The sequence below is a fragment of the Monodelphis domestica genome, chromosome 7, assembly GCF_027887165.1.
Source record: "Monodelphis domestica isolate mMonDom1 chromosome 7, mMonDom1.pri, whole genome shotgun sequence".
Classification (NCBI taxonomy): domain Eukaryota; kingdom Metazoa; phylum Chordata; class Mammalia; order Didelphimorphia; family Didelphidae; genus Monodelphis; species Monodelphis domestica.
In genome coordinates this window covers 216,884,490-216,902,435 of record NC_077233.1, presented here as the reverse complement: position 1 = coordinate 216,902,435, position 17,946 = coordinate 216,884,490, and positions in this window count along the sequence as shown.

Sequence of the window (17,946 nt, the reverse complement as noted above, 5' to 3'; positions counted from 1 at the left end):
CCCACTTTCAGCTTCCTTCAGAGCAAGCTTCTCAGAGCCCACACGAACCACACCGACCAACTTCTCCACCACCCTCGAGTCTTCAGACCCCCCTGATCTTTAAGGAAACCATCCAAGTTGCCTCCCCTCAGTTCTCACATCTACCAATCACCTGTCCATCAATTTCCCTGTGCCAATGGAGGCTCTAGCTTAAACCCAGGACCGCCCAGAGGTCTCTGGCTTTTGCACATGTCTGTTGGAGGTCATATTTTCAAATAATTAAATCTTTGATCCTTTGCTACAGCCCTTTCTAAATCCTGTTAACCTGAGTAGGGTAGAGATTGGAATAATTAAATTTTGATCTAGGCTGCAGCCCTTACTCAATCCTGTTAGGACTGAATAGGGTGGAGATTTATTCCAAGTATCTCCATTGTATCAATTCTAAAATCAATCATGACTCAAAGAAATTCCTGTTCTATGCTTAAGCATAGGTCAAAGTCCTTTCCATTGTTCAGCAAAAAGTTTCTGTCCTAAAGTAATCTTAAGAAGGGAAGAGAAGGAACCTCCCATGCCAATGGGGTTCCCATTCCAATAGACTATCAGTAAGAAATTTTCCAAGTATGAAATATCCCAATGGTGAAATTTCCAACATTTATAAGTCTAAGGAATTTTGAGGTTTACACCTTCCAGCCCTAGGCATCACAAGCTTCGGTGGTAAACAGTGGAGCACATTCCTACATTCTGTCTTGGATTATTCACTGTTGTTTCATGAACTTGTTACTGCTGTTTTCCCCTCTAGGCTGTCTGCTACTTGAAGGCTCTGCTTCTTGTTTTCTGAGCTTGGAAAACTCATTCAACCTCTCTAAGCTCCAGTAATATCATCTATAAAATAGGAGGAAGTAGCCTATCTATGGAAAGGTGAAGAGCTGGACTAAATAAACCCTTGATTTATTGTTTTGTTGATTTTACTCAAGAAAGGGACAGAGAAAATGTCAATAAATGGAGATAAACAACGACACATGTAAAACCCAGTGGAATTGCTAGTTGGCTATTGGGGGGGGGGGTAGAGGGAAGGGAGGGAAAGAACATGAATCATGTAATGCTGGAAAAATATTCTAAATTAATTAAATAAAATGTTCCAAACTTTAAAAAATAAATGGAGAGAAAACTTAAAGTCTGTTTTATAAACTTTTTTTTCTTTTTTTCTGAGAATCAATTGTTAAACATTTACCAGCATTCTACTGAGGACATCCATGCTGGGAAAGGGCTTCCAGATCATGCCATATGAGGATTTACTGAAGAATTGAGAATGTTTAGCCTTGAGGAGAGAAGATAAGGGAGACCACAATAGGTATTTTCAAATATCTGAAGAGTTGGCCTGTGGAAAAGATATGGGCCATTGAAGGCAGGAGTTGGAGCAGCAGCCAGAAGTTACAAAGGGGCAAATTTAAATCAGATATAAAGAAAAAACTTCCCAACAGTTAGAAATATCCAAAAATTCGAAGGATTGCCTCAGAAGGTACTTGATTCCTCCTCACTAGAGGTCTTCAAGTAAAGGACTGACATTAATTATGCTGTAGTAACAGGCAATTCTCATTTTTTTTAAACCCTTCCCTTCCAATTTAGAATTAATACTGTGATTTGGTTCTAAGGCAAAAGAGTGATACAGGCTAGGCAATGGGGCTTAAAAGAGACTTGCCCAGACACAGTTAGGAAGTGTATGAGGCCAAATAACAGTCCTCAGATGTGGGATGGCTTATGTAGCTTCTGAGGCCCCCTCCATCTTTGAAATTCTAGAATCTCAGAGGCCAAATATACCTCTAATATCTAAGATCTCACCATCAGGGAAGCAAGTGACCACGTAATACCAGTTAGCTAGCCGTGCAGCCATACTTAAGACTCCTTCTTAGGTACCATGGAGGGAAAAGCTGGGCTAAACATTCCCAAACCCTTTTAGGTGCTTCAAATTTCCAATAAAGGAAATTCTACTCTTTGACTTCCTGTGAGTCATGCTCTCATTGAAGCCCAATGCCAAGTTCTTCTCTGAAGTTTTGGCAGAGTCTTTGCCACTTTTGAATGAGCTCAGCTGGAAAGGAAATGGCGTATTTTGTGTTTGTGAGAAGTACTTTGTTTGGAGGCAATTTTGTACTCGAATAACTCAAAAGCATCTTTGTGTCACCACTTAGAAGTTGGCAGGGCCCAGGCTCTCAGCGAGTAATGTGGACTCTGGGGAACTTGTCCCAAGCGCTTTCGTGGGCTTTGTTCACACTCCCTTAAACTGTAGATTTCTCCAGGCCAGGGGCACATTCCCGATAATGAATAATAATGGTCTAGGCCAGAATGCAGAGAACTGAACTAGTTCTGTGATTCACTCATGCCTGTATTCATCCATTCATTCAAACAGAGATGAAAACTTTACTGAATGGAGAGCCTTATGCTAGACACTAGTGGGAAGGTGGGGGGTGACTGGGACAGAGAAGATAGAAAGTTTTAAATAGAGAGCAGTTCTTGTCCTCCTGGAGCTTATAGTCTAGTAGGGGGATAAGGCGAAATAGGAAAAAACGATGATATATGGAAATAGATTATAAAGTACAAATAATGTTCTGTGTGAGGTCTAAGAGAGAGTGGGCTTTCAGAGAAGACTTCCCAGAAGAGGTGGCATTGGAGTGGGAGCATAAGGAATGTTTAGGAGAACAGAAAGGAGAGCTTAGTAAAGAGAAGTTAAATCTCTTAGAATCAGGAGGCCCTGGGCTGGGTCTTTCCCTTTTGTGTCCATTATAAAGCATCAACCCATCACTGCTATTCCTGTCTGGATCTTCTCATTTTCCTTTGTTACCATTGTAAAGTCAATCAATTGTCCCTCTCATCCTCAGTCCCCAGGTTTCACCTAGAAAAGTATTTAAGCACTCCAACTTTAATGGCTCCTCGGAGTTGTTATCTAGAGTGGTGGCACATGGTGGTTAGTGTTCAGAGTGACCAGAGTTCAATCCTCAGACTCTGTGCAGTTGTGTGTGTGGCGTAGCTCTGTGTCTAGGCCCATTATTGCATTGAACCACTTCCCCCTTGATTAAAGAGTGATTTTGACTATTAATAGTTCTGTGTTTTTTCCCAGTCAACACTCCCCACCCCCTTTCATTTTAAGGTAGATGATACTAAAAACAAACTTCCTTAACACTGCTTAATGCTTCTCCTTTTAAAAAATGCATTTGGAATATCTTATAATTTTGCGTAATGTGGAAGAGGCACGAAGAGAGGACTTACAAGACAAGACAAGCATGCAAGAAACAAAGCTGGGGACCTGATCTGTCAATCAAGGAAAGATTCAAAACAGAATGTTCCCAGGAGAGGCAGTTGGACCTGGCCAGAGGAGATGAACTGAGATTTCTTCTCTGGGGATTATGACCAAGGGAGAAACCTCTTCTCTGGGGTTCCTGACCAAGAAAGAGAGACTGGTTTTTCCTGACCTAGGCAGAGAGAGAGACCTTTGTGGTTTTTGACAGAGTCTGGACTTGAGTTATTCAAGCAGAGATTATCTGAGTAAAGGAAGAAGAAAAGAAGAAAGATACTTGTCCTCCAAACTCGCTGATTGTCCCTGAGTCGCAGCTGTGACTAGACTGACATTTCCCACACCCTCCTAATTCTCCTTGTAGACTAGGGACACCCCTATCCCTCTTACCTTCAATTTCCATCCTGTCCTATCTTTCCCAATAAACCTTTCTCAGGTAAGGACCTGAGAAAGAGAACAAGAGTATCATCTCTAAACCTCTCAGTTCACCTTTTAGTTATATAGAAAGGTGACTGACTAAGACCGGGGGAGGGGAAAGGGTGGCAGGAGGGCTTCAGGTAGAAGACTGGGAAGTGAAGGGTGGAGGGTAGGAAATAGCTTGATTTATTAGGCAGTAATAGGGATCAATAGGCAGCCCAGAGCAACACCTCTAGAGGCATCTCAGCATCTCTCTATATCTCTCCATCTATCAGAAGTACTTCTATCTCCATAACAAATAGGTATCCTGAATGTTCCCCTTAGCTGCTCTCTAGTCAGTCAGAGAATATCCAATTACCACAACCAGAAATAGTTCCACACAGATTATCTCTTTATTACAGGATGTGTTCTAGAATCTGAAATGTTAGGTTATTTTTTCACTTTAGTGTCTTTCTTATTTATTTTTGTTTTACTTTTTTTATACAAAAACACGGATAGGAAAACAAAGAACAAAGGAGAAAAGTTCTTGGAATTATTGATACCATGCTCTTCTCATTTCTAATCTTTTTTATTTTTATCTTTTGTTTTTACCATCACTTTCACTTCTCCCTTTTCTCCCTTCACTATCTGACCTTATTTTTTTGTTGCAGTGAATAAAAAAGGAAGGAAGAAAGATGTTAAGCAAAGCCAACCGACACATGCCTTTCAGTATATGCAAGATTATACACCCATAGTCTTCCACCTCTGTAAAAAAGGTTGGAAAGTACATTTGCTCAAAGCCAAGTTTCATCATTATAATGATATAGTAATAGATACCATTGCATAATTATAACTAATAGCATCAGCAAGTAATTGCATCCATATAATCAATGAGGTTAAGTTTCTTTTTTCCTTTTTATATTTTTATTGTTTTCTGATTCTGCTTTTTAAAAAAATCAGTCTTTTAATTCATTAGTTTATAAAATATTGTTGATTTGTGTAATGTTGATGTTTTAGATTGTTCTTCACAAGGAAAGTGCTCACAGGGTGGTCAGAAGAAAAGGTATAAAGACACTCTCAAGGTATCTCTGAAGAACTTCAGTTTTGACTGTGAGACATGGAAATGTACCCACATCAAAGAAGATACAGTACTCCGTGAGCAAAGCAGAACCATAGAAGCACAAAGGAAGCATGAATGGCACAAATCCAGGGTCCTTTCTACCTTCACTATTCTAACAGACCTCCTGTGCCCCAAAGGGGCAGTGACTTCTGAACTTACCTTGGTCTGATTAGCCACTGTGATGTCACTTGGCCTAGGTATTGCACCCCCAGAAAAGCAGGCAAACTATTATCAGGGAAATTTCTCTGCTCTCTTAGGCCCTTCTGACTCCAAACCTCAAAACACCTGACCTTGAGGCTTAACCTCCTAGGATTGTCCCATTGAATTGAGAAGGACAAAGAGACACACCTCATTCCTTCATCCTCCCAATCTCAAGAACCATCCCCATGCCCTGGGGCTAACCTCCTCCCCAACCCCTTCCTCTAGAGTGGTCCTCACTGCTGTAGAAGAACATAAAAACCCCAGAATGGAGGAATTCTGGGAGGTTGCTCCACTCATGCTGTCTTGCTTGTCAAAAGTTCAACGTTACTAATAAATCTCTTTCACTTTTAAGTTAAGTTCTGGAGTCTTGCGTTCTTGCAAAAGGCATCCTTCCTGAACCCCAGGGGCATACCTCAATACCCCACAACATCTGGTCTCAAAAAATGAGGAACAAAGAACAACCACAATTCCTAGTTATGTATCACAACTTGTTTGGTCATTACTCTAACCCATCTACTAATTCTTTTCCAACATATGAAGTCCTAGCCTTCTATGTAAGGGGTAAATTTAGAGTTGAGACTGAATGTAATAATTATTGGTTGCCAAGGATTTAACTTCTTAAATCCTAAATGAAACACTCAAGTCAGAATGGAATTTTATGGTGATTTAATTACAATAGGAGGATGAAATTAAGGGAAAGAGAGAAAAGAGTTAACTCAAACTGCCCCAGCTCAGGCTGAGCCAGGCAGGAGTTCAAGGCCTTGGCCAAGGGTGGCCTTCCCCTAAGAGCCAAGGGAAAGGGGAGTCAGTCCTTTCACTCATGTGACCAATTCAAGGAAGCTGTCTGAGGGAGCTCCTCCAGGCTCGAGTTCCAGGATTGAACTGGTGCCTAGCCCTCCCCACAGGAAGTGATGAGAACTCCAGAGGCAGTCCTCACTTCCTGCATCTCAAATGTGCCAATTGTGGCTCAAGCTTGGCTTAGGACAGCCCAGGGGACAGTCAGTTGTTTCCGATTTGTCATTTGCTAGTACATGCCAGTGTAGTGTGGGTGTGTACATTCCTGGGTGCTAGACTAAGCAAGATGGAGAAAATCTAGAAATCACATCTAGTACAGTGATTCCCAGACTCTTAAATTATGAGGACCTCCTCCTTAATGTCACAGTTTTTAAAGGTTTCATGTAATAGTAGCTGTACTTTATTTTTAAACCCTTCTTTACCTTCCATCTTAGAATCAATACAAGTATCAGTTCCAAGGCAGAAGAGTGGTAAGAGTTAGGCAGTGGGGATTAAGTGACTTGTCCAGAGTCACACAGCTAGGAGGTATCAGATTTGAACCCAGGATCTCCCATTCTGAGACCTGGCTCTCAGTCCATTGAGCTACCACCTAGCTGCTCCCACTTTTGATTGAGAAAATACATCCTAACAAAAAGCTCCCAGATAGCAATCATACCTTTAAATATATTTTTATTTTATTAATCACAACAGAATCTACATTCATTTGAAAACTAGTAACATACATACATGTGAGACATTCAGTCTGTCAGTCAGCTTTGCTTCCTGACAGATTTCACTACGTGCTGGTGGACACCTAGCAATAACTATTCAGTCCCCCAACAGTCTGAAATGTGAGTTCTCAGAGGATCTTTCATTTAGAGCTGGGAGGTGCCTGAGAGATTATCTATTACAATGGCCTCATTTCCTGATTAGGAAACTGATCCACAGAAGTTAAGTGATTAAGTTAAGATCAAACGGTAGCAAGTCAGGCATTAGCAGAGATTCTCTTCTAGTAGCAAATTCTCTTGATTGTTTTAAGATTTGACTGCCAGAATTGGAAGATCTGCATCCAAATCCCTCATGCCTGCTTGCTAGTGGTGTGCGCTGCCCACCCCAAACTGGACCAGAGATTCTACTCTGGGTTTGGGCACTTCTGGGAGAGAGAAATAGAAAACTGTACTTGGAGGAAGGATGTAGGTCCTACTCCTACAAAGTTAATGCCATTTACTGATATGGAACTGTGATTCAAATTCTCTGGGCTCAGGTTGTTTCATTTTCAAATAAGGAAGGAGTCCAAAAAAAGAATTGATGGAGTTTGAATGCAGATTGAAGCCTGCTTTTAAAACTTTATTACCCCCCCCCCCATTTTGGTCTATGTTTTCTTTTGCAACATGACTGATATGGAAATATTTTGCATGACTGAACTATGTTAATCTAGATAAAATTGCTTGGCTTCTCAAGGAGTGGAGAAAGAAGGGAGACAATATGGAACTCAAAATTTTAAAAAAAAATTAATTTTAAAGTGGCAGGTAGGTGGTTCCGAGGACTGGGCTTAAAGATGGGAGGTCATGGATTCAATTCTGACTTCAGAGATTTCCTAGCTGTGTGACCCTGGACAAGTCATTTAACCCCCATTGCATAAATCTTACCTCTCTTCTGCTTTGAAACTGATATTTGTATTAATTCTTTTTTAATTTTTATTTATTTGTCAATTACTTGTAATAAATTTCCATATAAATTTTTCCAGGTTATATAATTGAATTTATCTTCCTCCCTCTCTACTTCCTTTGCTCTACAGGTTATATCTATCTCGGTTATACATGTATTACCATGCAAAACTCATTTTCATATCGTTCATTTTTGTTAGTGAATAATCTTATAAAACCAAAACCCCAAGACATAAACCCAAATAACAGTTCAAAAATTCTATGTTTTCATCTGTGTTCTGACTCCAGTGTTCTTACTTGTATTAATTCTAAGACACAAGGTAAGGATTTAAAAAAAAAAAGTTAAGTTAAAAATGTTTGTTTACTTATCACTGAGAAAATGGAATAAAAATTAAATGTCATAATAAAATAAAATAGGAGATGGCTGTCTTTCCTTAAACAAGGTGTTTAAGGTCCCTTTTTGATCTTAAGATCTGTGACTGCTTCCAACTTTGTCCCATTGTCTGTGAAGTGTGGCTTTGAGAAGCTAAAAAGGGATTATTAACCCTTCCGCTCTGGCCTACAGACTCCTGGCTCCCTCATCCAAGAGCCTTCTCATAAAATAGAAAAAGACCAAAGAAGCCTCTGACCTACTAATGCTTGGGAAAGGAAGAATCATCTGGCAGGGCAGGGGAGATGGGCTAGAGCTGCTTCTGTGTTGTGTAGACTGACATAACCACCAGAGGGCAGCATTGGCCCAAGAAAAAAAATTCCTTATTCTGAAACATATAATTGGGGGAGGGGGAAGGAGGGTAAACTTTCCACAGATCACTAAAGTCTGGGGAATTAGATCAATGGGCAAGTTGCTTTTGTCTTCTCGCCTTAGTTTCTCCTCTACAAAATAGGGGTGTTAACTAATTGATCTCTAAGATCCCTTCCAGCTCTGACCTTTTATGGGTCTTTATTTGCAGTTATCTGTGCTGCTGCTCCCCCAACTTTAGTATAAAAAAACAAAAATTGGCTATATTTGATCAAACACTTTCATTTGTAGTTTGCCACTTGAAATTAGGCATTAGAAGAGTCATTCTCCAATTAATATATGGTCAAAGAATATGAATGGGCAGTTCTAAAATGAAGAAATTTAACTATTTGTTGTTCTGTCATTTTTTTAGTTATGTCCTACTCTTTGTGACCCCATTTGGGACTTTATTGGCAAAGATACTGCAGTGGTTGGCCATTTCCTTCTCCAACTGAGGAAACTGAGGCAAGCAGGGTTAAGGGATTTGCCTAGAGTCACAGGTAGTGTCTGAGGCCAAATTTGAACTCAGAAAAATGAGTCTTCCTGACTCTAGACCTGGAACTCTATCCATGGTGCCTTCCATCTTAGAGTCAATACTGTGTATTGGCTTCAAGGCAGAAGAGTGGTAAGGGCTAGGCAATGGGGGTTAAGTGACTTGCCCAGGGTGACACAGCTGGGAAGTCTCTGAGGCCAGATTTGAACCTAGGACCTTCCGGTCTCTAGACTTGGCTCTTAATCCACTGAGCCACCCAGCTGCCCCCCCCCTTTTTCCTGACCCTGAACTACCTATAGCCATATTTTAAAATGTTCCAAATCAATATGAGAGAAAATGCAAATGAAAGCAATTCTGAGGTTCTACTTTATAACCATCAGATTAATAAAGACAATAAAAAAGGTAAGCAACAATTGTTGAGCAGAAGACAGGCATACTAATGCACTTTTAATTAACAGACCATAATAATTCATATAATAGTAGTAGTCTTTCGGTAACCGAGGATGACAATTGTCTTTGTGCATTTTCATCTATGATAGATGAGTGTGCACAAAGACACTTGTGCGTGAAAGAGATTTAAGTGGAAAAGTCGATGCACAGAGACAGTCCCACTCTCTCAGTGTTGGAAGCCTGGGTCCAGTGGCACGAAAAGTTGTTACACCTGGAGGCTTCCTCAGCTGCATTGGCACGAAAAGTCATTACACCTGGAGACTTCCTCAGCTGCAGTGTTGTCTTTTGTGCTCCAACACACCCTAAGCACTCCACAGTGCTTTGCTGTGTCGCCATCTCAGTTGTTGAACCTTCTTATTGGTTTCTTCCGTCTGTTTGGCCGAAGCAGTCTTCACATGCTGGGTGAGTAAGGCCCTGGTTCACCAGTGGTCTATGACCCGATCACAAGGTTTAGCCGGTCTGTCGAAGCCATTGCCCGGGATGTGGCCGCTGCCACATGCTAGCAGCTACTAGGAGCCACAAGTGAGAGCTGGGTGTCAGGTATATATATAATTATTATATACATAACATAATGTATATAATAAATAATATAATATGATGTGATATAATATGATATAACATGATATGATAATATAATATATAACATAATATAACATATACCATAACATACCATAATATAATATATCATAATGTAATATAACATAACATAATGTAATATAACGTAAGATACCGTAACATACCATAATATAATATAATTAATATAATATACCATAATATACCATAATATAATAGGATACATGTGTAATGAACATGAATGGCAAAAAAGTAACTCACAACTCCTGGTATTTGAGCTCTTTCCTAGAACCCTCATGATGATCTCTGACTTTGTAAAGTCCTTATCTACAGACCCCACTATGAAGTTTGAAACTTCTTACTCCTACTTTTCACTTCCTAGTATTGGATATCCTTCATAGACTCCTTCATAGAGCTCCCGTTGGATAACTTTCTCTACTTGTTTGTCTGTAGCTTATCTCTCTGCTCTTAGTAGAAGTATTTTCCCTCAATGGTCCTGTCTCTTTGATAATATGGTCAGTGGAGGTAGGAAAGGAAAGAGATAGCTTCTTTTCTTACTCTCCCCAAGAATGATGCCCTCTCAGACACCCAGATTCTACTCCTGAATTCGAATCTTCAACTACCAAACTGAAATCCCCTCCTGCTGAACTGGTTTACTACTGGACTGGCCAACTGGTAAAATTTCTCCAGCTATTTAAAGTTCCCTAGGCATGATTAGCCAATCATGATTAGCCAACCCTTCTTGATCCATTCAAAGATTTTGACCTCATGAAAAGATCAAAATATAAACTATCTTTACACATTTAGAACTTTATCACATGACCACATTTTAGGATTATATTAACTAAACTGAAGGAGGAATCACATATTCCTTACCCCCATCATAACACAAGGAATCCCCAATTTAATGTTTTCACCCCATTTTCAAGGAAGAGGATATGGGAGCTTCCTTTTAGGTTGTTTTGCATAGTTGGGTTGATGCTACTCAGTCTCCTTTGGAGATTGACCATGACTTTAATTTCTTCCTTTCTTCCTTCCTGGAACATGGTTTCTTTAGTTCCATGTCTTAGATTCCTTAACCTCTCAAGGTTTCATTCAGGTGCTATATCCTATAGGAAGCTTTTCCTGATTGCCCTAGTTTTTAGTTCTTTCCTTTGCTACAAATTACCCTTTATTAAATTATTTCTGTTTCTGCCACCCTGATATAATAGAAACTCCTTGAGAGAAAGAACCTTTCAAACGTTATTATATCTCTAGGATCGTGATGGCAAACCTATGACATGTGTGTCATCAGTGACATGCATAGCCATTTTTGATGACACGTGGCCACATACAGAGAAGTATGGGGCTGCATGCCCGAAGAACATTTCATCCTCAGCTCCTGCACGGCTAGGATAAAAAAAAAAGCTGAGGATAAAACATTTGCTGTAATGTAGTGTGCTGGAGGTCTGTAGACTAAAACAAGAGAACGCTGGCACAGAGCATCTAGTTCTGGGACTTCCAGTTAGGCCGTTGGGGGATCTTTTTGACCTCACTTCTGGTCAGCAGAGCAGGGAGGGGCAGAATGCTTCGGGGGACACATCTCTGGAGGCCCTGTGACCGCCATTACCAGCAACCACATAACCACAGCAACCATCATCCAATCTACTGTTCTGGGGTGTCGTGGGTTTCTAATTGACCATCATTACTGAGATAAGTGAGGGGGAGGCTGGGAGAGGAGAGGGCCTGTGCGCTGGGTGCCATTTTCCGCCATTAGAAATAGCTGCAGCCATGGAGATTGGAACAACCTCCAGGAAGTGATGCAGAGCAAAAGGAGCAGAAAACATTATACACAGAGACTGATATACTGTGGTACAATCGAACGCAATGGACTTCTCCATTAGTGTCAATGCAATGTTCCTGAACAATCTGCAGGGACCTAGGAGAAAAAACACCATTCACAAGCAGAGGACAAACTGTGGGAGTAAAAACACCAAGGAAAAGCAAGTGCTGAACTACAGGAGTTAAGGGGACATGACTGAGGAGAGACGCTAAATGAACACCCTAATGCAGAGACCAACAACATGGAAATGGGTTCAAATCAAGAACACATGTGATATCCAGTATGGGAGGGGTGGCGGGAGACAGGGAGGAAAAGGAAATGATCTTTGTTTCCAAGAAATAATGTCTGAAAATGAACAAATAAAATAATGTTTAAAAGTAAAAAAAAAAAGAATCAAATGAGATAATGTGAGAATTATTTTGCAAACATAAAAAAAATAGTGGCAGCCATCTTAATTAATCTCAGGAACTAGACAGGTTATAGTAATAACTCATGTTTGTCAGCTGCTTTAAACATGGGCAAAGTCCTTCCCTCAAGATCACCTTGAGAAAGTATTCTTAGCCCCTCTGTCTTACCAATGAGGAAACTTAAGAAAAGAATTAAATGACCTGCTCAAGTTCTCTACAGGCAGGGTTTGAGTAGAACCCAAGTTCCCATTAAGTATTCTTTCTAATGAGTGATGCTGTTGGATATGCTGATAAGAACAAGGATGCTGTCTCTCTGGTGAGTCCATCAATAAATGATTATTATGCAACAACTACGTGCCAGTTAGTCAAAAAGCATTTATTAAATGCCTCCTATGTGCTAGGCATTGTACTAAGCAACCTGACTCTCAATTCACTAAACCACCCAACTGTGCCTAAGACCTTACATTCTTTATTTTAATTAAAATTTAATTTAAAAAATTTAAAAGCCCTCCCCTCTCCTCTTAGAATCAATCCTGTGTATCGGTTCCAAGGTAGAAGAGTGGTAAGGGCTAGGTAATGAGGGTTAAGTGACTTACCCAGGGTCACACAGCTAGGAAGTATCTGAGATCAGATGTGGATCCAGGTCCTCCTGATCCTAGACTTGGAGCTCTATTCACAGTGCTACCCTAGCTGCTTCAAAGACCTTCTATTTTATTTTATTTTAATTTTTTTTAAAGTCCTTAACTTCCATCTTAGGATCAATGCTGTGAATTGGTTCCCAGGCAGAAGGTAGGAAAAGGCTAGGCCTGTGATGGCGAACTTATGACACACGTGTCAGCACTGACACACATAGTCATTTTTGACGACACACAGCCACATGTGGGCTCAGCATACCTCGGGGCCCAGGAGCCTTGCCTGCAGTCATGGCAGTGGCCATGCCCTGACCCAGTTCTGGGGAGGAGGGCTGCTCCAAGCATTGACAAGGCAGGGAGGAGGGAGCAGCTGCAGCCTGTACTAGGAGGCTGGGGCACATGGGCCACGGGGTTGGGGAGGTGGAAGGAGTGAGGGTGGGCAGGTAAGCTTCTGGGCATCGGCAGCTGCTCTCAAGGTGTGACTAGGCCAGCTGGCTAGGGAGGGACCGGGCCTGTGAAAGACTGGGCGGGGCTCTGGCCCTCATGCAACAGAGGAGTGCCAGGAACCAATTACCAGACACTTTTAGCACCCTGAAAAATATAGCAATGGCTTTACTCACAATTTTTCCCTCTACATACTTTTGTGAGACCTTATTCCCAGTGTTAATCAAAACCAACAAAAGAAATAGATTGACAAAAAAAGTTAGTAGTGCTTGCTTGGGCTTGAAATATACCAACCTTCAATTGAAGATTTAGTCAATGAAATTCAGCAACAAAAAGTCACTAATAGGCAGGTTAGTTAAAGAATTCCCCCTCCCCCCTCACTTATCTTAATTCACAGTACCCCACACAAGTTAAATCATATCAAGACCAACAAAAGAAACCAACTGACAGATGAACAAGGAAGTCACTAAGCAGATAATTTAAATAATTAGTTTTTGGTTCATTAAATACAGTTATATATTATAATTATACACTTTTGTTATTTAAACTATAATTATCCTGAAATTATGGGGTTTTTTTCTCAAAGTGATCCACCACCAAGTTATGCTCAGTTTTTTGGCGAATTTCGACACACCAAGCTCAAAAGGTTGCCCATCACTGCTCTAGGACTTAGCATAAGTTCCTGACACATAGTAAAGTTTGTTGACTTGATTTGCATTGAATACTAATGGAAAATCATACAACCTGCACTTGCTTCAGAGAACTGTAATGATCAAATGAAATTATGTAGGCAAAAACACTGAAAAAATAATGCAAATAATTGTCCCCAACTTCTTATTGTTGGAAGTTTCAAATTTGCATGAATAGAATTCTCAGTTTGTCCCACCTGTATTTCATTACTACCAGATCTTGTGGCTTCCATGGTGTAAAATTATTTCCCATCGAGGAAGTGGCCTTTCCCTAGTATTTTTATTTATATATTTTAAATTATTTATTGTGTGCCATTAGAAAGAACACCAATTTATGTACACTTGTAATTATTCTGACTTAAAAATTAATTTGTATGCATATTATGTCTCTGAAAGTTTCAGTCCCAAAAAGACTTGTACAAAAATATTCATAGCTGCGCTCTTTGTGGTGGCCAAAAATTGGAAAATGAGGGGATGCCCTTCAATTGGGGAATGGCTGAACAAATTGTGGTATATGTTGGTGATGGAATACTATTGTGCTAAAAGGAATAATAAAGTGGAGGAATTCCATGTGAACTGGAACAACCTCCAGGAAGTGATGCAGAGCGAAAGGAGCAGAACCAGGAAAACATTATACACAGAGACTGATACATTGTGGTACAATCGAAGGTGATGGACTTCTCCATTAGTATCAATGCAATTACCCTGAACAATCTGCAGGGATCTAAAAAAAAAATACTACCCACAAGCAGAGGATAAACTGTGGGAGTAAAAACACCGATGAAAAGCAACTGCTTGACTATAGGGTTGGAGGAGATAAGACTGAGGAGAGACTCTAAATGAACACTATAATGCAAACTCCAACAACAGGGAAATGGGTTCGAGTCAAGAACACATGTGATAACCAGTGAAATCATGCGTCGGCTATGGGAGAGGGAAAGGCGGGGGGGGGGGGGGGGGGGGGGGGGAAGGGGAGGGGAGGAAAAGAAAACGATCTTTGTTTCCAGTGAATAATGTATGAAAACGACCAAATGAAATAATATTTTAAAAAAAAAGAAAAAAAAGAAAGTTTCAGTCCCTCATTTTTGCTAGATTTTGTCTTTTTAACAAACTCTTCTCATTTATCTAATTTCTCCCAATTCTCTCTGCTTGCATTGTCATACAAATGACTCCTCTATCATCTTTTGAGCATTTGAAATGCTCTACTTTGCCTACTTCTCCATTATCTGAATCCTACTTAGCCCATCTGTACTTGGAATATTTCCCTAACAACTCTGACCCACTCTAATTTCTTCCTCACTTAAGCTTCTGTTATACTTGGTATCCATATGACATGCTTGATCACATACTGGTTTATATTGTTGTGTCATGAGAATTTAAGAAGAGTCCTCTAGTCTATGACCTCTAGAGAACACAATCTCTGATGCAGATATGAGACTTAGCAAATGCTGCCAGAGAGGCAGTTTTCACTGAACTCTTTTGTTTTTAAACTCTTACCTTCTGTCTTAGGATCAATGCTGTGTATTTGTTCCAAAGCAGAAGAGTGGTAAGGGCTAGGCACTGAGGGTTGACAGAATTTACTACATACTGGTAGCAATACGTAAAGCTTATTAGTAAAGTCTAGCACTGGTGGCTAATTGCTTTGGGAAGAACTACCAGAGAAGCTCTTCCCTTGGATCTCCAGTTGTTTTGTTGAGGGGGTACAGACAAGAGCACTCTGGATCATCAACTTAATCTTGGATAATCTTATTCAATTTGATTTTAATTAAGTCGATCTCAGAATGCCATCTAGCTGTCTCCATCTCTCTATCTTGCTCAGCATTGAGGTTTTATTCTTTGTAAAGGAATGTCTGTCTCTCCAAGTATGGTTGTTTTTCTCCTCTCTATTGGCATTTCTGGGCCTGGCTCTCAATTCACTGAGTCACCTAGATGCCCCCTTTCATCAACCTTCTAACAAAGACTCATTGACTAAATCCTTTAGTGTTTTATGTACTCAAGACCTCAGGCCACTTGCAGCACAGTCTGGTGTATAAGACTTTGCCCAGGGACACCTACAACAAGGATAACATAGACAACTAGAGGAAGATTCCTGGGAACAAGACACTTTCACATTGCATAACTCACCCACAAAAATCACACCTGGCCCACTTGTTTTTTCTCCTGTTAGTAAAATCAGATGTGAAAACATATTGTATGAGAGTCTTTTGGAGGCAGCTGGGTAGTTCAGTGGATTGAAGAGCCAAGTCTAACTAGAGATGTAAGTCCTGGGTTCAGATCTGGCCTCAGACACTTCCCAGCTGCGTGACCCTGGGCAAGTCACTTCACCCCCATTACCTAGTCCTTATTGCTCTTCTGCCTAGGAACCAATACATAGTATTGATTCTAAGATGAAAGGTAAGGGTTTTTCTTTTTAGTCTTACCCTAAACCTCTATGTCTCTGCTTTTTTCTTTTTTCTATTTCCTATAGGCAATCTCAGAATGAAAGAGAGGTATTCTCATGAGGCTGTTGACAACAGCTGATGTATCTCCCTGAGAGTGATCACAGTTGTCTTATTTTTTTAAACCCTTACCTTCTGTCTTGGAGTCAATACTGTGTATTGCTTCCAAGGCAGAAGAGTGGTAAGGGCTAGGCAATGGGGGTTAAGTGACTTGCCCAGGGTCACACAGCTAGGAAGTGTCTGAGCCTAGATTTGAACCCAGGACCTCCTGTCTCTAGGCCTGACTCTCAATGTCTTATTTTCTTAACCAGACTGGGGGCCCCATGAGGGCAGAATGTGCTTGGCATCTCTTTATATTTTCTCCCACCCCTGCCAGTGTCCAGTACATTATTGGCACCTTATAGGTGTCCAATGAATATTTAGTGAATTGAATTTGCCCTGAAGGACAGTTTCAGTCCTGGGAATTATATTTTCCCATTTTTGATCAGGTTTTCATCCATAACCTGATTTCTTTAGGACTTAGTGCATCTGGTTATTTTAAGCTGCTCGATTAAATTGTTCCCAGTGTTGCTTATATTCTCTAAGTCTTCACATTGTCAGGATAGAGACTCTTTTAAGTGTTTACAAGATGGACTCTTGTTAATTGCAGGGAGAGAGGCTAAGAGAAAACCCTGAATGTCTGTTTTGATCTGAGTGTGACTGTCCCTGTGTAAGATTGTGTTTGTGCATTGACACGAGATCCTAATGGATGGCAGCGTTAATGTGAACAGGCTGGGGCAGAGCACACGTGATAGGAGCATGTCTGTGTGTATGAGAAGGATACACGTGACTGGGGGAAGGGACTGGAAGCCAAACCCAAGAAAAGGCTCATTGCACTAGGAGTTGGCAGAATTCACCATATACTGGTGGCTTATTAATAAAGTCTAGCACTGGTGGATGATTGCTTTGGGAAGAGCTATCAGGGAAGCTCCTCCCTGGGGTCCCCAGTGTTTTTTGGGGGGCACAGACAAGAGTACTCTGGGTCGCCAACTTAGTCTTGGATAATCTTTTATTCAGCTTGGTTTTAATTAAGCTGAGCCCAGAATGCCATCTTGCTGCCTGCCTCCCTGGCTCCATCTTGCTCAGCACTGAGGTTTTATTCTTTGGAACTCTCCCAGTACGGCTGCTTTCTCTTCTCTGTCTGCTTATAGGGAGAGGTGAAGAAAAGCATGACCTCATGACTTCAGGAAGTTACATGCTTCTCCTTCCTAAACCTTCCTCTCACTTTCCTCTACTTGCACATCAGGTACCGTTTCCCTGCAGTCATGCTATAGGGTAGGAAGAAAGGGAAGGATTAGAACACCAGCAGAGCTGGAGACTGCTGGGAGAAAGTGGAACCATGCTAGAATTTTACAGTTGGCAAGTATGACATGCAGAGAGAGCATGGCAGAGAGATGGTGACCCAGTCTTGGAGTCAAAAAGACCTGGGTTCAAGTACTTGCTACCTCTGACACAAACTGGGCAAGTTTTATAACGTTTTTGTTTTCTCATATTGTAAAATGAGTGGTTGGACCATATTGTTCTTCCAACACTTAATCTGCTGTCCTGGGAAATTGCAGAGAAAGCATCAACTTATACTGTTAGGAGTTTCCTTGTGCAGAGATGTTTTTACCAATGAAATCACAGACCCCTTAAGAAAAACATGCTGGAAAAAAGTCCTTAGATGAATCTTTTAGAGACTTAGATGCTGATCCTGACTTTTGCTGCTAGCTATTTATAAAGTAACAGATTTAGACCATAAGACCTCTTCTGTCCCGT